At 37.3% G+C, this 25,100-nt stretch overlaps 1 protein-coding gene across 1 annotated transcript in view; it reads left to right on the forward strand.

Annotated features, from left to right (window-relative positions):
• The first annotated feature begins 2,976 nt into the window (after positions 1-2,976).
• Positions 2,977-25,100, forward strand: part of PLA2G4A (phospholipase A2 group IVA) — a 149,265-nt gene continuing 127,141 nt past the window's right edge. The window contains exon 1 of the mRNA XM_004424914.3: positions 2,977-3,060. The gene's annotated coding sequence lies outside the window, so the exon portion shown is untranslated. The remainder of the gene's footprint in view (positions 3,061-25,100) is intronic.

Genomic DNA, 25,100 nt, shown 5'->3' on the forward strand with positions numbered 1-25,100 from the left:
TTAGTGTGTGTGTGGGCATAAAAAAAAGAAACTTTTTTTTCCTTAGTAATGATGGAAATGACAGTAGCAAGTAGCGTGCTATTTGGGTGTCGAGTTTAAGATATCTTTGAACCCAATATCATGGAGAACAATTCAACAAACATCCTTTGAGCTCCTTATGTGTTATGGACTTTGGGTGGGAAGAGGATTTACTAAAATGAAGAAGGCTTGTCTCCTGCCGTCATGGAGCATATACTATTTTTTCATGTATAGCCAAGTATAATACAAATTGATCAGCGCTCTAATGAGTGTTCTCACTCAAATAGAAAGATGAATTATGCTGGAAAGGAGAGTGAGTAGAGAAATTTTCCAGAAAAAGTGGTAACTGAGCTAAGCCTTGCAGGATCAGTAGGATTATTTTAGTGGAATTTAAGGGAAAGGTGTGCAAGGAGAATAGTCTCGGTATTCGTTTGAATGAAAGATGAGGGTCAATTAGCCGAATGCCAAAAAATTTCACGGGTGAGAATTACTTCCATGTTCTTTGATTCAGGTGTCTTACTAACTTGATTTTGTTAATACATAAAGAGAGGAATGACTCATATTAATTATATTCACAGACAAATAGTAAGAATATCAATGTATTATTTTATTATAAAAATAGTTGCATTATACACCAGAGTACTCAAGCATGGCAGCAGACAAGAGGGATATACTATTGTAAGAAAATTGGTTAATTGTGGCCATTGAAAATTTCCTCTGTTTCTATCTGCAATCTGGATTAGATTTCTCTATTCAACTCTCTCTTAGCATCTCACGCTGGCTAACTATTTTCATTGAATGTATGAATTGAACTATCAAATCATATCTCCTTCCTCATGTCCAAGTTCATGGGAGACAAGTCACTTTCGTATAGTTAGAGTACAGGATGGGTGAAGAGGAAGAAGTAAAAAAGAGAATAGAAAGCAACAGCATATAAAGGAAGAATAACTAATCATGAAAACATCAGGTTTTCCTTTTCTGCTTTTTGAGCCATGGGTTTTGACACAGAGGTACTTCCTTGTTTGCTACTCCGGGCAGTTTTGAGTCTGTTCCTTTTGCTTACTTATCCAGTGCTAAAATTAGCTTATTATTCTCAGTCTAAATTTTTTAAGATGTTGGTAATTAATGGCAAACAGTATGAAACTCATTAACTGGCAATAAGGCAAAATGTGGGATTGGACTTAAAGAGGCTGCTACAATATTGCTCAGTTCAGATGGGTCCCACACGTATTTCTTCCCCTAACTGATCATCACTGATGCACCGGCCCAGAAAAGAGGGGTCTTCAGACCGAATTGATCTTACATACTAAGGCAGGCTATGAAGGCAGTCTCTCTTCTAACGTGGAGGCAGTGGTTCTTGGAACTAGTAGGCTAATGTTGGAAATATTTTTGGAGGAAATAGAACAAAGTGAAGACAGTAAATCCGAACTGGTACCATCTATCTAGGGGTCTACGTGAACAATGAGATCACAGATAAGGAGCCAAACTGAACTGAATGTGGACATTGAGGCCACAGAACCACAGGATGAGGCAATGGAAGGTGGTCTCCATCAATTCCAGAGAGGGAGAGACACCTGCAGCAGCTTTTAGTCACTGAAAGAATGGAGATAAGTCAGCCCGATTTAGTAAGGCTGGAAAGAGGCAAACATCTCCCCATATGTTTTAACCCTAGGGATAACATACACTAAAATTTTCTTTAAAAGCATTTAGCCAAAATTTTTTCATATCTTTAATATATAACACAGTATCAGACATCCTCTCCAAATATTGAGAGCTACATCTTTCTATTATCAAACTGACCCGAGCACTGTGAAGCCGCCTTTTGAGGGAGCCTTTGTTCGTCAGAATCTCAGGATGAACACGCCCTGAAAAACGTATTCTTTCTTTCAGCAATTGCACCCGGGCGAAAGGTGAAAAATAGCGGCGTGCTTTCTCTGCTCCTCTCCTTAGTACACTCCACCTTTCAAGAAATTCAGGATCTTTGGAAAGAGAAAGATCTTGACCCCCATGAGACACTACAGGCCTTTTTTAGGAAGGAGAGATTTATAGTATATCAGGTTGAATTTATGGGAGAAAATAAAAACAAAAAAGAGTTGAATCTTGGGCTGCAGAGAGCAGATAATCCAGAAGATTTAATGATGGAGTCTGCTGAAATTATATTCTTTGAAAATGTTATAAGAGAGCTAGGAGAGTGTGCTCAATATTTGATTAAAGGCAAAAAATAGGTGATCTTGTGTTTAAAACAAGATATACTAAACAAATATGTCAATCTTTAACGACAATAATTGATTCTTGTTGAATCTGGATAAATTTAAACAGTATACCTTGTTTATTACAGTGTTATCAGGCATTTGAATTTACATTGCAAATTTATAATTCAACCTGATTTGAGTTTTTTCCCCATAAATCTCAACATATGTATTACATTCTTTGGTATGCCTTTAATCTTAAGTTTACAAACAAATGGTTATCAACTCAGATGTTTTGAGTTTGGGGAAGAAATATTTGAACGGATTTCCTTTTTAAAGTCTTATATTGTTCATCTTCAAAATGTACACATTTTATATTTTGAGTTTGGTATAAATTTTGCCTTTCTAAGGAATGCCCTAGGTTATTCATCTTTTCAATTTAGTTCTTGCTTGTTTGGAAAGAAAGAGGAAGCAATTAACTACTTAAGGACAAGAAGTACTTCCAGACACACACACACACACACACACACACACACACACACACACACAGGCATCCACGTAATTTAGGCCCTGTTAACTTACATACTATTTAAGCATGTTTTCTGACTTCAAATCTTGGTCCTGATAAGTAAACATTTACATTTCAGCTTCTCCGAAAACAGTGCTTTCCTGCTCTTCTTCTTTAATTCCACCTTAAGACATCTGCCAAGACTAAAGGAAACCAGCCCACATTTTAGCCCCTCCTACCAAGGATAAGGCATTAACTTCTCTGTAGTGCCGGGCTGAAAAAGGATCCTGACAGAAAGCTAGAGGCGTAAAGGAGCCTGAAGAATCTCATGTAACTCTGGGAACTGTAAGCAATATATTTACTCTTCCCTCCCTCCACTTCTCTCTCCCACCCTCCTTAGCTTTTAGTTTGTATCTTATTTGGAAGGAAGAAAGGACGGAGGGAAACCTAGTAGTTCATGGCTTTAAAACGTCTGCATGTCCTCTGTCCTTTGAAATGAGACACAGATCAGGGAACTTAATTTCCTTCTAACAAACGCCAGTTTGCTTTCCGAGGTCTCAATGCACTGTGGAGTCAACGATAAGGTGTTTCCTTCACATACAGCCCCCGAACGAAAGCGAACATCCGAAACGGCGGCGAGGTGGCACGGACTAGTCCTCCGCGTGATGCCACCCAGCGGTTCCGATCCCCGTACTTGAGCAGCGTGCTCTGTGACACCCCTAACGATCTTTAGCGGCAGAATTTGTTGGCTCATTTAAGTTTTAATTAAAAAAAAAAAGTCATTTCGGTTACTTATACAAAGCATTCCTGCGTCTTGAATATGTTGCAGCGTTACGCGAAAAGAAAGACAATGTTAAAAAATTAATTGTAAACCGACTGGTATTGTGATTTGCCCTTCCACTAAGTTGTTTGACATGCCAGGAGCACAGAGCTCAGAACTAGATACTGGAAAAGATTTGATCAAATAAGAAAGGTTAATTTTGAGTGTGAATACTATTTTAGTAATTTTGTTTTAGAAGCAGTAAAAAGGGCATTTAAATTTGAAATAATAGTGGCTTAACATGTCTAAGTCTCGTACAACTTATAATCTTTTTAGAATTAAAAATAATGATTTTTCATCTCAAAAATTAGAACAAGAAATGCTCCTCACACTGGTTGATGATGTAAGCCTTGCTTCCGCCAAGGCAGATGGGGAGTACTAGAGGTCTACCATTGGATAGTGTCCATTCTAAGTTACGGTATTTGCATAGATCACCCTTTGGTTTCAAGGAGAATTCGGATTTTGTTTTGTTTCTATTTGTTCTGTAAATTTGGAATTGTAGCCCAAGAGATATTTGCCGGGTATAGTAGTGAAACAAACCCTCTTAAGAGTTTTTAAACTGTATTCCAGAGGTCCCTAGACCTTGCCAATCAAGTTTGATGTTGGGGTAAGAAACAGGTTATTTTCTTCTTTCGTTGAGTAGAGGAAGAGTTAAATTTTAAATTAAGCAATAATTGTGAAATGCATAGAGAAGTGTTCACTCTGCATTTTCTCAAAGCGGCTTTACAAACTTCCTGTAGAGGAAGCACATTTTATAAGACCAAAAACTGCTTCTTTTTAACCAAGTCACTTTTGAAGTATTTTGCATTTATATTTAATTAGCAAAAGGAAAATTATTAAATATATTTCTTAGTATCTGATACAGTTCATTCCATAGAGATAATGTGGCCTGTGTTTTTAACCTATCACTGTCATTCCTAGTGTCATTGCTTAGAAAGCAAAGTCATAAAACCAAGTTATTTACATATTAAAAAGTATGTTCCAGGAATAAAAAAGAGGAAGACAGAATTAGTTGTGGTTCCCTTTCTCCTCCTATGCCTTTTATTTATCATCAGTTTTTTTTTCTCCTTTTGCTTTCAGATTTTATAGCTTTAGTTACTTTCAGCCATTTGTTTTTAATCTCAGACCCTTTTACAAATCTTATAAAAGCTGTAGACCCCTCCCCAGAATGATATGCTCCTCCAACAGGCACACATTTGGAAATACCTTCAGGAAGTTCACAAACACCCCAAATCATTCATGTCACACGAAAATGAAGTATGTCTATAACTTGGGAGTTTTCTGATAATATTAAATAATTAATTAGCAAATCATTTTACTTGTAAGTAAAGAACTGCCTAACAGTGGATATTGCAAGGCCCATACTGTCACTTATTCATTAGTGTTCTGGAACTCCAAGCAATTTTGTGTAATTGAAAGAACTACTTGCCTGGAAACCAAGTGACCTAGATTCTAGACTCAACCCCAATAATAATTAGCTGTACGATATTAAGCTTGCCATTTTTCTATAACATCCGACATTTTTTATTGCTGGATACAATAAGTAGAACATAATAGGAAAATAAGAGGCAAGTTATTTTTGATTGGATTGTGGGCTGTCTATATTTTCTGTTTTTAAACCAAAATTTCTAACAATATTTCTAGCATAATTATGTTTTATAATATTCTTGCTTATTACGAAGATAATTTATGCTCACTGTTTAAATTTTGTTAAATATAGAAAATTGCAAAGAAGAAATGGAAAAAATTACCTATAATCTCCCCCGAGGAGTAACTACTTTAAAAATGTCATTCATTCATTTTTTTCAATCAACAAATATTTATTGAATATATAACATGCATCAGCACACAGACAAAAAGACAAGGAATTCACGTATGTACACCTCTTTATACTCCTAGACATTTTTCTATACGTTGACTCACGTGTAGCTTTTACAAAATTGTGAGCACACTTGTTAAAAGATTAACTGAGACATTTTAAAAATTTTAAGAGTTTATCCAAGCAAAAAATCAATTTGAATGGGGCACTACCAGACTGACGGGAGCTCAGGGAAAGACCTTCACAGAGAAAAGGCAGAAGCAAAGTAAGGAAATGATTGATTGGCTATAGCTTAAAGTCTAGCTGGCTGTTTGTGATTGGTTGTGATTGGTTTCAATTTTGTAACCTTGAGGCATTTATGGGCCTAGATTTTGGTTTGCTTCTGTAGGCCGCCATGGCATTAGAGCCAGCTCAGTCGAGAGGCCTCCTTGTTTTATTAATTTAACACACTGTTCATGCTGTTTTATAACATGGTTTCCCTTGATCATGACATTTTCTGTTAAAACATGGTTTTTTAATACTTGTGCATTATTTTGTATTCATTCATTTCTTAAACAAATGTTATCGAGTCCCTGCTATGTGTCAGGCAGTGTGTAAATGATATCAATCTACCCATGAGCGAGAGCATGGTTCTTACCATGATGTAATTTTTAGTGCGTGGATATGTTGTATTGGCTCATTATAAATTGTTGGATATTTAGGTGGATGACAATTTTCCACTTTTATAAATACGGTTTCAGCTAGGACCTCTTATATAAATGTCTGTGCACATCTTTGTTTACTTCCTTTGGATAGATTCTTAAAAGTGTGTTTTCCAGGTTCGGACTAAAGTTCCACTGCTTACAAGTTGTGAGATCATAAGCCAATTACTTTATTAAAACGTTCTTTTCTCAACGGTAAAATAGGAATAATAATAATAATTGAGTATTTTGAGGATTCCCAAAAATATTTAGCAAAATGTCATGGAATACTAGCTATTATTTTTGTCATTTTGCTCTTGAGAAAGGTTGTATCCATTTATAAGTGGTATAAGAGAGTAGAGTTTCCTTAAGCCAACACTGTGTTATCATTCAAATAGAACAATGACAAACTCCAAAACTTAGACAATTATTATATAAAAATGTTATCTTGTTTAAATTTGCGTTTCTTTCAGAAATAAGGTGGAACAATTTTCATGGTGGCCACTTATATGTCTATGTTTGTGAATTGCCTCTTTCAATGAGATTTAAAATTTTTTTTCAGTTTTAATTTCTAATATAGTAAATATCAATAGATATAAGTCACATAATCAAAGGCCCTTTGGGCCCTCAATAATTTTAAAGAATGTTAGAGGTCTTAACATTAAAGGCCAAATTTTGAACTGGAAATAGAATTTACATAGACATCACTTTTCTCAATTTTGGAGGGTTGTTCTTGTTGTTTTCTGAAACTGTTTCTTTAAAAATGGGTGAGATGCAGAGAAAAATGGAAGCAAGTCATTTTTATTCTCATAGACTGTCATATTCTACAAAATCAGGGAAATCAAAGAGGGCTCAGAGAAGAGGGCCAGAGCCCTTGTAGAGTCTCCCACAACTCCACTTGCTTAATGTAGAGAAGATGGAGATGGGACCAAGGGTTACATGGTGATTCTTTATAAAGGTTTTGTAAGAAAAATAGTGTCCATGTTTGTCAAGAACCAACTTAGCGAGAATGAATTTCCGTTTTAGTCAACTCTTCATCACTACTCCTTGACAATTAGGGCAGTGACAGCTGGGGGAACCAAAAGGTTGTTTCTAGAGTCCTTTCCAAAGAAGATACCAAATAGAGCAGATGTTGTTCTGATCTTTTGATACCATCGCCTGCCTGAGAAAAAAGAGATGCGCTAAATTTTTGCTACTCTTGCTATGTGATTCTTAGTTTTTTGATTCTCTTTGATTCTTAATCCACTCTTACAACATTCTTTGAAAATACAGTTTATCTCCCCTTTATACAAATATAAAATGTGTAAATAATTAAGCACTCACCATAAGCAGGTGTGTAAAGCTGCACCACCAATCCAATCACTTATTTGATGAGTTCAAATGACTTTAGAGAAACTGAGCAAACACCCCTAAGTGACTATTATCAAAGTTTTAATAACCACTGGGTTAAAGATGATAGCCTGATAGGCCAAGTTGCGCTCGTTTTTTTTCCCATTCCCTCCTTAGCACATGCAGTTGTGAATCAGTTGCTCCCTTTTCCTTAATCTTCCTCCTCATTTGCTTGACTTCTGGAGTCTGCAGGGAAATTTCGACATTTTAGGTAACAGTATGTTTTGAATTAGAAAACAAATGTCCATAATACGTGTAATTTCAGTATTCCATAGTACAGAAAACTCATGTATTTATAATACTCAGCTTATATTTGCTTAGTTTTTCATTCTGTTATTATTTCATTTACAATCTGTTTTCTAATTACCTACCTTGAAAAAATATCAGAGGGCCAATAATATCTTTCATTTGCATAATATTTTGTGGCTTATGAAGAGATTGTTTAAGAACTTCATTCCGTGTACGTTAGCAGAGTAGGTGTTCACATTTTACGGATGTGAAAAGAGAGATGTTGAAAAGTCAAATGGCTTGTTTAATGTCCAAGTCTTTTATGGTTTCCATTTTGATGCATTTTGTATGCTTCAGTTGATTGATTTGATGGGTTTATATTTTCAGTTTTCTTTTTGTGAGGAGGATTGGCCCTGAGCTAACATCTGCCAATCCTCCTCTTTTTGCTGAGGAAGACTGGCCCTGGGCTAACATCCGTGCCCATCTTCCTCCACTTTATATGGGACGCCGCCACAGCATGGCTTAACAAGTGGTGCGTCGGAGCGCGCCCGGGAACCGAACCGGTGAACCCCAGGCCACTGCAGCGGAGCGCGCACACTTAACCGCTTGCACCACCGGGCCGGCCCCGATATTTTCAGTTTTAATGTGTGTAATTTAAGATTGTCAACTCCTTCCTGTTTGTGTTAACATCAGAAAAATTATAGGAGAAAACCCAGAAAGTACACGTCCCAATTGCATGTTTTCGTATTAACTTAATTGTTCTGCTCTTAAAACTGAATTACTGCTTGACGTAATAGAGGAAGTTTGCAAAAACAGTGAAGAATGATTGAAAAAGTAGTGTATGATTTAGAATTTCTTATTTTGGAACTATTTAGCATTTTATATAGATATATGCCACTTTAAGAAAATAAAGTATATGAAGTCTTATCCCAAAATACAAAATAGACACATTAGGAGTTACATAAGAAGTACTAATTTTACCAAAGATTTTGCTTCCATTTGATAAATAGAAAATTCTCTTAGAATCTTCTAAACATGACCTATAGAACCTATGGCTCTTATTAATCCTGGTAGTTGGCATAAAGCATTTTTATCCAAATGGCTACTCTGATCTTAGATTTATCATTTATGGAAAAAAATCATTATTATTTTACCTTCCAACAATCCAGTAGCTTATGGTAAACCAGTTACTCCTTTTCAGGGGTAAACACCAACTTTAGTTAAAAAATGGCTTAGTATACACACGTATAACTTTATAATACATAATACGTAGTAGGTCAAGTTTGACTACTCGATGCAGCTGTAGTCAGCAAATGGCTTTGAATTTCAGTCAGTAAATTGACATCCTTCCTATTTGTCCTGTACTTTCATGCCCACAGCTTTAACAAGAAAAGCAAGTTGAATACAGTCTATAGTGTTAGACCTCCTTCTGGAAGGAGGTATTCTTGCTGAATTCTTGGATCCGTAATTGTAGATAAGACAATGTCTGCTTGGGACAGTCTGGGGGCAGATAAATGGTATTTTTCAGTTTTCTTCAGGTTCTAATTTTTTATTTATCAAAACAAAAGTAATTTTGTGTACTTTTTACATGTATTTTATGCAATATTATGAAAGTTTTGAGAAAAGTAATTTAGAGCAGTTATGTCAGAATTTATAGAAGAACAATTTTCTATAAAACAGGTATCAACTTCCTTTCCCTTCAACTGTCATGCAGAAGGGCCAGATGAATTTAAAATTGGTTGAGGTCACAAACTTAGATTTCAAAGAGATAACACTAGGCATTTCTGTAGTTCATCGCACAGTCTTCTAAATCACTACTTCAATGTACAATGGGAATTCATGTTTAGATAATAACTTCAAAGTACTGCTGTATCCTTGATTCTTAGAAGACGCTACTAACATATTTTAGGAAGATTTCTCTCAGCAAAAATTCTAATTTAAAGAAATTTCTTGGTAAATTAAAAATTTAATTGCAGGGCCGGCCCCGTGGAGTAGTGGTTAAGTGTGCGCGCTCCACTGCTGGCGGCCTGAGTTCGGATCCCGGGCACGCACCGACGCACCACTTGTCAGGCCATGCTGAGGCGGCATCCCACATAAAGTGGAGGAAGATGGGCACGGATGTTAGCCCAGGGCCAGTCTTCCTCAGCAAAAAGAGGAAGATTGGCAGATGTTAGCTCAGGGCTGATCTTCCTCACACACAAAAAAATAAATAAAAAAAAAATTTAATTGCAAAATACTGGAATTTAATTGCAAAATATTGAGAAGCTACTTGGTACTTATTTTTTTGAGGTGGCAACAACCAAGGATTTACATTTAAAATATACAAAAGTTCACAATCTTTACATGGGATTTTTTTCTTATCCTTTTCACTAATGATGCCTTTATTGTCAATGAGAAGCCGTAAAAGAATCAATTTTGTGAGACTCATTCAGTGTTTGCAGAAATTCTTACTATCTGTTTAAATTATGTTTTAGATTGATAAATTGGCTTGGTTGATTAATACCTTATGAGCTATTGTCACAATGAAAAGAACACTCTTGTATAAATTACAATTTTCTGTAAGGAAAATAATTTCTAGATAGTATTTTATGAAGACATATAGCATGCCTAGGAAAATAGTAGGAAAAACGTATCTTTTTAATACTAAGAAAAAGAACAGGTATTATAGGAAGCAATTTAGATAGTCTGTACTCTCTTTTTTCACTTAAGAATTTTACCTGTTGGGTCAAATAAATGCAAATACTAATACGAACCAGGCATTGTTGGTCACTGGGCTATGTGCATTGATTCCTTCACCAATTCAGTAAGTTTTAATTAATACTGACTATATTATGCTGGGCATTGTGCAACATTTAGGGCATACCTGGGTGAATAAAGCAGGTATGGTTAATTCTCTCTTGGAGGAGAGAGACGATAATTAAGCAAACAACAGATAATAAAGGAAGCAAATAGACTTCAATAGTAGAGAATTAGCTGGGGAGGTGAAGGATGGGAAGGCTTACTGAGAGGTAAAATTTAAGCTGAGAAGTGAGGGAAGAGGAGCCATGCGTAGGAGGTGACTGGAGTGAGAATGATGTGGCTCCAGATGGGGGCTCCAGGCAGAGCACAGCATTTGCAAATGAGCCTGCAAAGAAACAACCAAGAAATTAGATGGAAAACCAGGGATTAGGGAGGTGTGATGGGAGCAAAGGAGCGAAAGTGGTTCCAGAGAAATAGAGGATAGAAAAGTGACGACTACATTTGAAAACTTGGAGGTTGTTAGTGATCTTGATTAAGAACAGGTTCAGTGGAGTGATGGGGATGGAGTGAGAAGGAAGTGGAAATGAGATGGCAAGTGGATGGGAGGTGAGGATTCTGAGCATATGGATACAGCGTGAGCAAATGGCCCTTTAGAGAAATCTGTCAGTGACACACGGCAAAAAATGGAGACATGGAGGGAAAAGGAATATGGAGTAGAGGGAGACTGGAACAATTTTCCAATCAGATTATCCAGTAGAAAGTCAAGTTCAATGACTCAGAAAAAAAAGGCGTAGCCATCAGAGTGAAGTATGAGGAGGAGAGAGGGATTTCGTGTCCAGAGAGCCACTTTTGGGGCCAGGTCTGTAACAGGAGGAAGAACTCTGCCTCCTTTGAGACAAGGAGAAGGAGAACCCAAGTGCACTTGGAGAGGAGTTTGTAGATGTCGTGGGAAGATGAGCAACTTCCCTCTGGTGCTTTCTGTTTTCTCAGAGACAGGAGATGAGGTCACCAGCTAAGAGCGGGGTGGAGGTGGGGTGAGACTTGAGGGAGAGAAGAAAGTCATTTTCTAGAGTGAGAATGCAAGTTCACCAGCAAAACTTAGAAAGATGCTGTGTAGTATTGAGTTTTGAGAATGTGAACCTGGAGTAAAACCAGTCTGCCAGGTCATGTGGTTTTTCTCCAGCTATGTTTAAACGCTAGGAGCAAACCCGGACAAGCTAAAATGGCTGAGTTCTTCTATACTGGGAGTTTTTAAAGAAAGAAGGAAAATTTGGAAATTTAAAAAATGAACCATGAGTACACTAAGCAAAACAAAACAAAACAAAAACAAAAACAAAACGCCTAAAACAAAAATGCATAGAAATTCATGAGCTTGTAGAATACAGATCCTTTTACCTAAAGTAATTATTAACTAGTAGGGAGTAGGCACAAATTGGCTTGAATCCCAGCATTTAGATGGCAGGAATTCAGTCTTCGTTCCTTTCAAACTCTTGTTGGATTCCTTACCCAGCCAGCTGGTAGGCCAGGTTCTACACTTCAGTGAATCTCAATGCCTTTCTCTGTTCCAGGAGCCTTCAGGCTGGGCTCCCTTTTCTTCATGTCTCAGTTGCTAGAATTGTTGTTTTAAGTGCTGATTGTTTACCGGTTACCTCGCCTGCCTTCATTGGATGCCTAGCTAAATTTTTGTGTTTGGTTTACGTGGCACCCCTCAGCTTTTCTCAACTCATGCTTACTTCTCCAGCTTCCTGAGGGCACTCTTTCAAGATAATGCTTTGTAGAATTTGAACGATTGCAGCTCTACAATGTAAAGATGGTTAAAACATTTAGTAATAATAATCGAACATCAAAAAAGAGGGTCTTTCTTTTAGAGCTCTGCTATCAGACTGTTCTTTCTTCAATGTGACATAAGTCCTTCCTTTAGTAACTAAAAGTCATTTCCTTTTCTTTTCTTTTTCAATCCTTAGAGCTTTAGAGAACAGCTGGTTACCATATTCAAAATGACATTTTTTTCAAGAACTAAAATAATCCTATTGAAATATTGACTCACATATTTCCTCAAAATTTAACTCATTAGCCATTTTTCATAAATCCTCTTAACATTAAAATGCTTTAGTTTTACACTAATGATGGCCGGGAGCTTCTATTCACGGAAGCAATGAGTCTGTGTGGGGCAAGCCAGGCAACGTGATGAGGAAGGGAAGCTCTTTGTGGTCAGATGCACTAGAGTTTGCTTCTGGCTCAGGCCTTTCCCAGATGCACTGCTTGGCACTCAGAAGTTTCTTCTTTGTCCTCGTTTCCTTCTACCTCAGTGAGACATGTCGTGAAGTGCAAAGTCATTCTGTACTTTATTCCTGTTTCTGCCCATAATTCTTAGGCTCTGGTTTAGATATAGTTATCTAACCTCTTCCTGTCCAAAATGAAGGGGACATCTGCAAAATGAAGGGGAGAGGATCATGTTGTTTTTGTTAATTTCCTATTTTCACAAAACCCATTGAGGCATTATATCTCACCAACAGAAGCTCAGCGGAAACATTTTTATAGATTTTATGAATGTCCTTGCACTGTTCTCTAGCTTGTTGATCAAAGGTTGAGGAAATGTAAAATTCATATTCATATTCATATGTTTCTAGTTTATTTCAATCTGTGTTTATTATGTGTAACAGCTAAATATTCAGGTTACTCTTACATGTTCATTATGGTACTAGCAGAGGTAGATGGGACAAAAAGAACTTAGTTTTCTATTATTTTACCCTTTATTGTGATGTAAGTTCTTCTGTCCTCAAGAATTTTACATCGAATTTTAGAACTATGTAGACATACTTCACAGAAGTAAAGGGAGAAAACGTGCTTTGAGGCTCCAAAGTGTACATAAATAGGGGTCTACTAGACTGCATGGACTCCACGTATTTCAATATAACTGGTTTCCTTTGTAATCCAATGTTTTTATTTCATGAATTTTATAATGTCATACTGCCAGACTGCCAAAGGGGCCCACGGCACAAAAAAGATTAAGACCTCTTGAGGACACTCCTCTCAAATCCACACTTTCTATATACAGAGCTCTTAATCCTTCAAAAGACCAGGTTTCCTGTTCATTTCCAAAGTGGGTTACCATTCGGTGTCTAAAGCACATTTCTAAAACTTCTTGCAACCTGAAGAAAGAATGGAGAGCTTGAATTCCTATTACACGTTACACAATCCAGGACTTGTAGAATGCCCCTCTCGTGTTTAGTTTGCCAGTAATGCCTGAAATGGGTGAACGTACAGCACCTCAGATTTTCCACAGCTCCTGCTGTATTTTCCTGTCAGTTTTTCCCACTTAAAGATCATAGTCCACATCCATGTTTTAACTACAAGATCAGCCTCACTAGCTGCTTGAAATAGTTACCGTGTGAGTCGAAAAGCAAAACAAACTCAAAATGATGATAACTTTGTCCAGTAATAAAATGGCACTCATGAAATAGTTAAGCCTGTATGACGGTTTTCCTGGGGGTTTTCCCTGTGCTGTTTACTTTAGAAAAAGATATGGCTTTCCCTGCTGTGGCAATCTTTAGTACGTCATGAAAAAAGGCAGCAGTTAAGGAGGGAGTGGAACCCTCAACAAAATACAAATACTCTCTAGGGGAGCATATTTGCAAACCGTCTGGTCTGGAGAAAGCTGTAGAAGTAATGTGCTGTCCAAAACATGCTGCTTTTCCTAGCATTTTGTACCACATCGTTAGGTATATTTAAAAAGTGTCAACACTGAATGCATCACCGTTATCAGTTTCTTTTAAGTAGAAGCTAGAACATTATTCTACATTTTCTGCAAATGAATATAAGATAGTTAGCACTTGTCAACGTGATATTATTCCATATTGGTCTGTGTGAGAAGAGGAATTTTTAAAATAATCCATCTAGTATTTGTCAGTAAACATCTTATAACTATGATTCAAACCTAGAAAAGTATAAAAGATGAAAGTGACTCTAATATTAAGCTTTTTATTTGACCAGTCATAGAGAGAAATTCCATTATTCATTTCCCTAAAATTCATAACTTGAGCTTACTTTACATCACCAAATAATAACTTGGCGACTTCAAATTTGGCCACAAGAATTTGTATATGTGTTCTTTTTATTTCGGCCATCTTTTCTTTTTAGCCTGAATTTCTGCAGAGGAGGAGAGGAGAGAAGAGGTTCTGGTAGGGTGTAAAGAAAGAGTACCTGACTGAGAGTAAAGAGATGTGTTCAACTGTTGCCCTAACTGAGTGAACTTGGCTAGGTTTGTTCACATCTTTAGGCCTCAGCTTACACATTTGCACAATGGAGTTCTCTGTCTAGATGGTGGTGACGAATATTTCTTCCACTTCTAAATTTCATGACCTAAAAATATAGCTAGAATGGCCACTTGTTTTTGGCTACCAAAAAGTGAAACAATGGAAAATAACAGCAAACCAGATGATCACGAAAAGAAAACTGGCTGGCTCTGGAGTGAGGAGACATTCTTGCTTTGTTGGTAATGCAGAGTGTGAAACTGGGCCAGCCAGCTTCCTAGCCCTTAAATAGACAGGTTCACATGGATTAGTACTTCGCAATGGTGAAGTGGTAAAAGAAATGCATTATGTAAGTTTCATTTATATGAAATGTGTGTGTATGTGTGCTTTTTAAATAACCAGATGAAGGAGTCTGTCCCATCTAAAAGATGCTGTGCTCTGTCTTAATCACCTCCACATTCCTAGTTTGGGTGTGTATCGTATCACATCTGGACCTCTCTGGCTGGTTGTCCCTCCCGCCTCAAGCACTGCCTTTGTCAGTTAACGATTGTGTGCTTCTTTGTTTAACTGCTCTGTTTATACTATTGAAGTGTGTTATAGACTGAATTGTGCCCCCCCCCCCCGAATTCATATGTTGAAACCCTAACCCCCAAAACCTCAGAATGTGACTGTATTTGGAGATAGGGCCTTTAAAGACGTGATAGAGTTAAAATGAGGTCCTTAGGGTGGGCTCTAAACCCATCTGACTGGTGTCCTTATGAGAAGAGGAAATTCCGACACACAAAGAGACATCAGGGGAATGTGGGTATGGAGGAAAGGCCATGTGAGGACACAGTGAGAAGCTGGCCGTCTGCAAGCCAGGGAGAGAGGCCTCAGAAGAAACCAAATCTGCCAACACCTTGATCTTAGACTTCCAGCCTCCAGAACTGTGAGAAAATAAATTTCTGTTGTTTAAGCCACCTAGGCTGTGGTATTTTATTACAGTAGCCCTAGCAAACTAATACAAAGTGTCACTTCCATCATGCCACCTCTTGGTCTGTTCTTTAGAGTCTTTTGCAAAGTGGCAGAATGATGTGGAAAGAAAGAGAATTTGGTATGAGGCAGAGGGTCAGGATTCTAGGGCCAGCTCAGCCTTTTTTAACCCAGATGATCTGGGGAAAGCTTCTTCATCTTTCTGGGAGATAGTATTCTCTTGCAGAGCGTGGGTAGGGAAGATAATCTGCCTCAGTTTGAGTTGTCGATTAGACACATCGCTTAACCTTTCTAAACCCGTTTTTTATGTCTAAAATGACGAAAACAATCCCTCTCTTATTATGAAGATGAAATGAGATGGTGTAGGTACATCACTTAGCACAGTATCTGGCATCTGGAAATGTTTAACAAATGTGAACTTTTAAAATTAAGTAGTATTCAAATTAACAATTGCTACGTTATCTTCCAGTTTGTCATTCTAGGTTCTGTAAATAGACTCTAATTCCCCTTGATTATTTCTCAACACAAGACCTCATCTATGGTCTGACCAGTTTTCCCCAGTATTCCACACAAATTGCCAAGTTTGTTCATTCATCCTTTAGTCAGTAGTAACTGAGTGGTCACTCGGGGCCCAACAAGAATACAGGGAAAAGGAGACAGAATTTATCTCACGTTGCTCACAGCCAAGGGTGGCATACACTGTAAATATAGTATATAACATTGTGGTAAGACATATCAAGGAGAAATACAAGGGTCCTAACTAAGTAAGATGAAGAGATGGTTTACCTCAGAGAGTGAGTTTACATGGAACCCTGAAGGACAGGCAGAGACTATCCTGTAGAGAAGGGGATGAGGGGGGCAGCACCAGTGAGAGCTTGAGGTGGGATGGAGCATCTCCAATGTGGCTGCAGCTTAGTTCTTGACCTTTTCCTAGAGAAAAGGTTTCCATTTCCCCGTCTATACATCTAAGCCCTTTCATGGTTTCAAATATCAGATAAATTACTTACCTTTTCCATCAAGCCCTTTCTATTTTTTAAACCACTTGAATCTTTCTTTTCTCTGAAACTCTAGCAGATATTTCAGATATACTTGTCTGTTTAAACAATGAGCTTTCAAATAATACGAATTTGAGAGATAAAGAAGCAATGTCAGAGACGCAAGAATAAAAACAGAGTGGAAAAAGTCGATTCGAAAGGAATAGCATGGACATCAGCCACAGGGAGCAGGCGTATCACTGTGGGACATGAGGGGCAGGTTTCGTACTGTTGAGCTCCTAGCTTAAGAAATAGACCGGGGGGCTGGGCTGGTGGCCTAGTAGTTAAGTTCCCGCACTCTGCTTTGGCAGGCCGGGGTTCTCGGGTTTGGATCCTGGGTGTAGACCTACACATCTCTCATCAAGCCGTGCTGTGGAGGCATCCCATATACAAAATTGAGGAAGATTGCCACGGAAGTTAGCTCAGAGACAAGCTTCCTCAAGCAAAAAGAGGAAGACTGGCAACAGATGTTAGCTCAGGGCCAAACCTCTTTACCAAAAATAAAAAGAGAGAGAGAGACCTAGTCTATTAATGGATCTGTGCCTTTGTATCTGCTGCCATGCTTTTCAATTTCCTTGGGGACAGGAATTTCTCTTCAGTTTTCTGTACTAAACCTAGAGTACGGCTTGAGAAATATTTCTATTTTTTTTTAAATTTTATTTATTTATTTTTTCCCTCAAAGCCCCAGTAGATAGTTGTATGTCATAGCTGCACATCCTTCTAGTTGCTGTGTGTGGGACGCGGCCTCAGCATGGCCGGAGAAGCGGTGTGTCGGTGCGCGCCCGGGATCCGAACCCGGGCTGCCAGCAGCGGAGCGCGCACTTAACCGCTAAGCCACAGGGCCGGCCCAAGAAATATTTCTAATATAAAGCAGTTAGTTCATTTATCTATCTTAATTCCTATTGTTTTTTTCATTCCTCTGTGTCTATTGGTTTTTAGAAACTGAGGTTTTTTTTGCTTAGCTTAGGTTTTAAAAAAGCACTAGCAAAATAATTTAAGAATCTAAAACTTTAGTAATGCCTTAATAACTGTATATCTATGTAAGAATGATGATGATGGAAACAATAATACACTGCCCTTTATGCTTTATAACATCTTTCTATATCCAATATAATGGAGAAAGCTTTGAATTGGGAAGCAAACAAGTCGGGGGTGCAGTATTTTTTTTTTTATTATTTCAATGGATCAGAAATGGCAGTATTTCTTAATCTCTGTTAAAACTCATTGTTGAGTATGAAAAAGTACACAGTCTTTATAAAAGGTGATAACAAATTTGCCTACTTGAATTTCTAAGAAATCTCCAAAGGGCCAAATAAGTCTCAGGAAGTTGAAGTAGTTTGGGGAAAAGCATCAGTTTCATCAACAATAATAATAACAAATGATAATTTTGTAGATTTATGACCTGATAGGTACTATGCTTAATGGTTGACGTACATTTTCTCATTTCATCCTCCCACTGCCTCTGTGAGGTGTGGGGACCACTTCCCCTTTTACAGATAAGGAAGTTGATCAAGATCACATAGTGAGAGAAAGGAGGAGACAGGCTGGAACATAGATCAGTCTGGCTGCAGTAGGAAAGCCTGCAAATCCTTCAGTGCTGAGCACCTTATCGCCTCCTCTGCTCTGTTACACAATGAAATGGAGGGAAAGAGAAAAAGACCCTTTGTGTTCCTATCCTTCTTTCCTCCAGATGCCACAAACCTAATAATAGCCCCATCTTTTCCTGTTGCCCTATCACTCTATGCAGGAAAAGAGAATTGACCAAACACTCTAGTCTGTGTTTTTGGTTCTTATTCACTTTTCCCAGGAAAGTCTGTCTTGCCCTCACAATGTGACTAAAAGAGTGTTGGACATACCACACGCTATTAAGCATTCGTTGAAAGTCAACAGTTTCATTGCATGGGAAAGTGTTTGTTGAAAATGGTGTCCATGTTACCCTCTCATTAGTGTTCAGGAAGTTTCTAATTACAGGACAGCCATAAAAAAGTAAAGAAAGAAGTTGAAAAAAAGAAACTATGAGCTTCATATCTCTTGCTTCAGACTTAAAAGACGATGTACAATCATCAAGACTAGGTTACTCAGCTTAGTAATAAAAAACAAAACCCAAAAAACTGCTGTTTTATGAACATTCATATTAGTGGTTATGCAACCTAGTTGCAGTAAAGTTTCCAGGACTGAGCCAATTATGGGGAGACAAACATTTTTCTAGTGTTTAATGTGGCTAGTGGGACAGAAATCCCTTAATTCCAAAGAAACCTAAATTATCTATTGCTACTATCGACAGTTTAGGGAGAAAAGAATGAATGGGTGCCTATTTGTAACTGGAGTTGAAAACACCATCATTGTCTGACAACAATGACTAATGACTGTATTCTGAAGAAAGTGAAGCTTATCTAATAATTTTCCATTTGACTGTTTTGTTACTTCTTTCCAACATATGTTTGGAATGAAAACATTTAAATTAGATCTGTCCACCTGTGTTGGACTTTTTAGATAACTTTTTTTTTTAAATAGGTGAATTTGCCATAGGTCACTGTTATAAATTATTTTTTCAATACGGCTTTTTTTTTTTTCTTTCAGGGGAAGATTCACCCTAAGCTAACACTGTTGCTAATCTTCCTCCGTTTTTCTCCGCCCCCGCCAAAGCCCCAATATATAGTTGTATATGGTTTTAAGTTCTTCTGGTTCTTTTGTGTGAGCTGCTGCCACAGCATGACTACTGACAGACGAGTGGTGTGGTTCCGCACCCAGGAACCGAACCCAGGCCACTGAAGCGGAGCATACCAAACTTCAACCACTAGGCCATCAAGGCTAAGGCTGGCTCTAAATAACTTTTTTATTTTGGAATAATTTAAGATAAGTAATTGCAAAAATATTACAGAAAGTTCCCATATACTCTTTACCCAGATTTCCCCAATATAATATCTTACATAACTGTCGTACATTATCGAAAATGGGAAACTGACATTGGTATAATGCTATTAACTACACTATAAATCTTATTTGGATTTCATTAGTCTTTTGTATGTATTAGGTTTTATCCAGTCTGACAACCTCTGCCTTTTGATTGGCCTGTTAAATCTACTCATATTTAATGTTATTATAGTTATGGTTGGATTTCCATCTGCCATTTTGCTTTCTGTTTTCTACATGTCTCATTTCTTTTTTGTTCCTCTACTCCTTGTGTTAAGTAGATCTTTTCTAGTGGACTGTTTTAGTTCCTTTGTTGATGTTTTAACTATATTTTTGAGTGATTTTCTTAGTGGTTGCTCTAGGAATTATTTTTAGATGCACCTTAATTTATTACAATCTACTTTATATCAATAATAACAATTCCAGTATAATATAGAAACTTTGCTCTAATGTAGTTCCAATATCTCTTCACACTCTTTTGTGCTATTATTGTTATATATAATGTCTATATGTGTTATAAACCCAGTAATATAGTACCTTATTGCTTTATATGTTCTATGTCTTTTAAAGAAGCTCAGAGAAGAAAAGAGAAAAACTATATAGAATATTTTATATTGACCTACATATTTACTGTTTCTGGTACAAGCATACCTTGTTTCACTGTGTTTTGCTTTATTGTGCTTCATAAATATTGCATTTTTTACAAGACCCTCAACCAGTAAAAATATTATAATTAGCTAATGGTTTAGGTGATGGCTAGCATTTTTTAGCAATCAAGTACATTTTAATTAAGGTATGTACATTGTTTTTTTAGACAAAATGCTGTTGCAGATTTAATAGGCTAGAGTAGCATGTGAACATAGCTTTTATATGAACTGGGAAACCAAAAAATTTGTGTGACTTGCTTTATTGTGATATTCACTTTATTGTGGTGGCCTGGAACCGAACCCTCAATATCTCTGAGGTATGCCTGTACTGTTCATTTCTTTCTGTGGATTCAATTACCATCTGGTGTTATTTCTTCACTTCATTATAGCTCATTCCCTCCTCCCTCTTTTGTACTATTATTTTCATATATATTACATCTTTAAATAAGCCAAAAATACAATTTTATAATTATTATTTTATACAATCAACTTCTAAATTAGTTAAGAGAAGAAAAGAGAAAAAAATATACATTTATACTATCTTTTTAAATTGTTTATATACTTACCTTTTTCAGTATTATTTCTTTGTGTGGATTTGAGTTACTGTCTGATGTCACTTCCTTTCAGCCTGAATTTTCTTCACTATTTATTGTAATGCTTGTCCCCTAGCAAAAAATTTTCTCAGTTTTTATTGATGTGGGAATGTCTTTATTTCTCCTTCTTTTTTTGAAGGATAATTTTGTTGGACATAGTGTTCTTGGTTGACAGTTTTATTCCTTTGGGACTTTGAGTATGTCATCCCACTGCCTTCAAGCCTCCATTGTTCTGATAAGAAGTCATCTATTAATCTTATTTTGGTTACCTTGTATGTGAAGAACCTTTATTTTCTTGCTACTTCCAAGTTTTTTTGTCTTGGATTCTCAACAGATTGACTATGATGTGTCTAGGTTTGGATCTCTTTGTATTTATCCCACTTGGAATTGGTTGAGTTTTTTTTAACATCTTTTTAATCAAATTTGGAAAATTTCCAGCTATAATTTCTTCAAATATTTTTTATTTCCTTTTTTCTTTCTCCTCTTCTCTGGGATTCCCATTACATCTATGTTAGTTTACTCAATATTGCCCCCCCATCTTTGAGGCTATTCATTTTTCTTCATTCTTTTTACTTTTCTTCAAATTGAATGATCTCTATTGATACATCTTTAAATTCACTGATTCTTCTGCCAGCTCAAATCTGCTATTGATCCTCTCTTGTGAATTTTTCACTTCAATTATGTTTTAACTCCAGAATTTCCATTTGGTTATTTTTTCTAATGTCTATATCTCTTTATTGTTATTCTTTATTTGATATGTTATTGTGCCATACTTTGCTTTAATTCTTTAAGCATTGTTTCCTTTAGTTCTGTGAACATATGAGTAACAGATGCTTTGAAATATTTGTCTGCTAAATTCATAAGCTAGAGTCCCTCAGAGATAGTTATTATTGACTGCTTTTTTCCCTGTGTATGGCTCACATTTTCCTGTTTTTGTTGCTAGAAATTGGAAATTTTAGATTATATATTATAGCAACTTTGGATTCTGATACTTTCCCTGGGGAGGTTACCATTGCTGTTTGTTTGTTTTAATGACTTTCCTTGCCTCATTCTGTTGAGTCTTCCCCTACAGTTTTCAGCCTCTGATATGTCAGCTCGGTTTTTACTTTTTATCTTGTGTGTATTTTTAAGCCTCGTTTCCAAAGTGTTGCTCCTGGGTCAGCATAGCTTAAGTGTCAACCAGTGATTGGCCAAAGGTTTGCTTAAACACTTGAACGAGTAAATCTTCTACCCTTTGCTGTTTAATCTGCATGCGGCCTAGGGAATGCTTTCAAAGTACAGGGAATTTACAGGTTCTCCCTAGTTTTTACTTTCTGTATTCACAAAGCTTCACATTTAGTGAGTATCTTGCTAAGGTCCTGTCAGCTTTCTTCTTATCAGGTGCAGTCTTGAATATACACACAGTCTTCCAGACCACCAGGAATAAGTGGGCCTTAGCAATGCTCTCTTTTCTTGTCTCCTTCTCCAGATCTTTCTATTAAATTTCTGGCTGGTCTGCTGTCTTTTTCCTTGTCCCAACCAGTATGGATTCCATGCTAGCACTAAATTCTGTAATTGTTTGCTACTGCATCTGTATTGTTTTGGAAAACACCACTGGGCATAGAATTTTCCAGGCTTTGCTCCAAATACAGTTATCCACTCCCCCGTGCCCCCTACACCCACCAACAGCAAGGCAGCAGAGCTACAATCCTCAGGGCTGTCCTGCCTTCTAAGTTAGAACTTCCATGCTGTAGAACTAAGGGGTGAGGGGTAAGCGCAGCCCCTTGCTGAAATGTCACAGACTCTCATTGTTCTTATTGAAATTTAGTAGATTTTTAAAAAAAATAAATGCTTTTCCTGTGTTGTATGTCCTTTGGTCAGTTTTCAGAGTGGCTGTTTGCAATAACTCTGATCACTTTTATCCGTGCTTTTTGCAGAGAGGATTTCCCAAATTCTTCATTCTGCCATTTTGAAAGTTGATCCACCTACTTTTTGAACTTTAAAGTGGAAGCTTTGGCCAAGCCCCTAAGATAAGACTTAAGACATCAAATACTAAAATGGATTGTGATACAATCTACTTGTTTACATTTTGAAAAAAGCAGGTGGATGAGAATATTATTTAACTCTAAAACCCCATACATACTTCACAAGGATTGGAATAGTAGAGATGTGGGGAGGATTTCGGAAGATTTTTTGCTCTTGTTGTTATTTGTTTATTAGTTTTGGAAGCATTGTTTGGAGTAGAACCCTTCTTCCTTTGGTGAAGAGGTCTGGGAGGAATGTACCTCCTAATCCCCAATCAAGAGACGGGCCTTTAAAGAGACTACTCACCAAGTTTATCAGAGGGTTTAATATGTATCATCTCCTGCAGTAGGCTGGCATCTAGTCATGCTTGACAAATATAGAGGGACACAGGTAGCAGAACAGAGAGTTTCATATGGGAAGTAATTGCATTCTCAGAGTCTGTTGGAAGAAACGATATACTTATGAGTAGTCTCCATGGACTAAAGAGAACTCTTTAATATTAAATCCTATAAAAGGTGTTTCCTTGGTACAGTGCAAGAACCTCAGAAGAAGACCTATGGATGTGGACCACAGGATGCACTCGGGCTGTAGAAGAAAACACAGGACCCTAGCTAGAATAGAGATGCATTGGTACATGTCAGAGAATACAGGGAAGAGATTTCAAAAACAGAGTGTCTCAGAAGAATCCACAAAAGCATCCATGAGAGAAAGAATCAGCTTTAACATGTACCAGGCCCAGAGATCACAAATCTTACAATAGTACGGTGAAGTAATAACTCTTTTGTCCCCTTATATCTCTCCCTCAATCTTCTCCAACCATGAGAGGTTAAAAATCAGAAGTCTCAAGCTTGGAAGGTTTAGACTGTAGGCACGGGTGGAGAGGAGTCAGTGACTTCACCCTTCCCTATGGACACTAGTTTGGGGAGGAGATAAACTTCAACTCTAAATAAAGTTTAATTTTGGATGAATATATGGGCCTAGCATTTTAATTTTTAAATTCACTAAGAAAAAATATATATGTCCAATTGTTAACCTAAAAGTTCTGAGGCTGACTGAGGTTTCATCAAGCTAAGAGAAGAGCTGGCACTGAATGGGTTTAAAAAACAAAAGAGAGTTGCTCTAGGATTAAATGCCATGAGTCATGTTTGTTTAATATTTATTTACCTTGTGGTTTCTAACCTAAGAGACCTGAACAGTTAGCTATCTTAAGCATGTTTCCTGCTTTTGGCTTTAATATCTGGGGAACCTCTATCCAGGTCTTGATGCAGGATACAATAGTGACAATAGTGGTTAATAGTTAGGTGGTGAACACAAAGGTTATGAATGGAGTTGCTGGAAATGAGAACAGGAAATAAAGTTGCTGATACCAAACTTTGGGTGCCAACAACAGATTTCCTCTAAACATTTTGAGTACTAGTTTCACTCCTTCTGGAATTTCACTTGTTCTGCTTTTTTTTTTTTTTAATTAGAGACTGATATTTAACATTTTTTGATATTAAGAATAGTTAGGGGTCAATAAGAGGGACATCAAAATAGAGTGCCAGTACTTTTCTGTGAATTTCCTTCATATGTAAACCTGGCATTGAATAATATTTATCCACGAAACCATCCATATTTATGCTGAACCTACTATATTTTAGGCACTGTGCAAAACACTAGGGATAACTCTATGAACAAGATAAATATGGTCACTGACTTTATGCATCTTCAGTTCTCTCAAGAAAGGCAGACATTGTATAAGAGAAAGAAAGGTTTGAAGGAGAATTACAAGGTGCAAATGGAAGCAGTAACAGGCAGACCAAACATACTCTGAAGGTCATGGAAGGCTTCTCTGTGGAAGTGACATTTAAGCTGAGTTCTGAAACATGGGTGAGCTTTATCTAGGTGAACAGTAGCTGTCTACAAGCCCCCAAATGATCTATCCCGCCTTTATTTCCAACCTGTGCATCATAAGCCACCTTCGCTTTTGTTCACCATTCACCAGCCACTCAATTCTCAAAAGACCTGCCTGGGACACTGTATTCTAAACCCATTCCCTCCTCACCATCTGTGGCCAGCTCCTTTCCAGAGCCCAGGCCTCAGGTTATTCTCTAGTTCTGCTTCTTGCTTGTTTCCATCATTTTATACATCTCTATTTCTAATCGTTTCATCATTTCTTGGATTACCTGTTTTCTGACCACCCTCTAGAAATGTAAACTCCAAGAGGAAAGAGAATGTATCTAACTCATTCACTTTTGCCTCTCCAGACCCTGGAACAATGTTTGACACATAGTGGTTATCCCTTAAATATCTGT

Source organism: Ceratotherium simum, chromosome 2 (genome assembly GCF_057802395.1).
Source record: "Ceratotherium simum simum isolate JZ-2026a chromosome 2, ASM5780239v1, whole genome shotgun sequence".
NCBI lineage: Eukaryota > Metazoa > Chordata > Mammalia > Perissodactyla > Rhinocerotidae > Ceratotherium > Ceratotherium simum.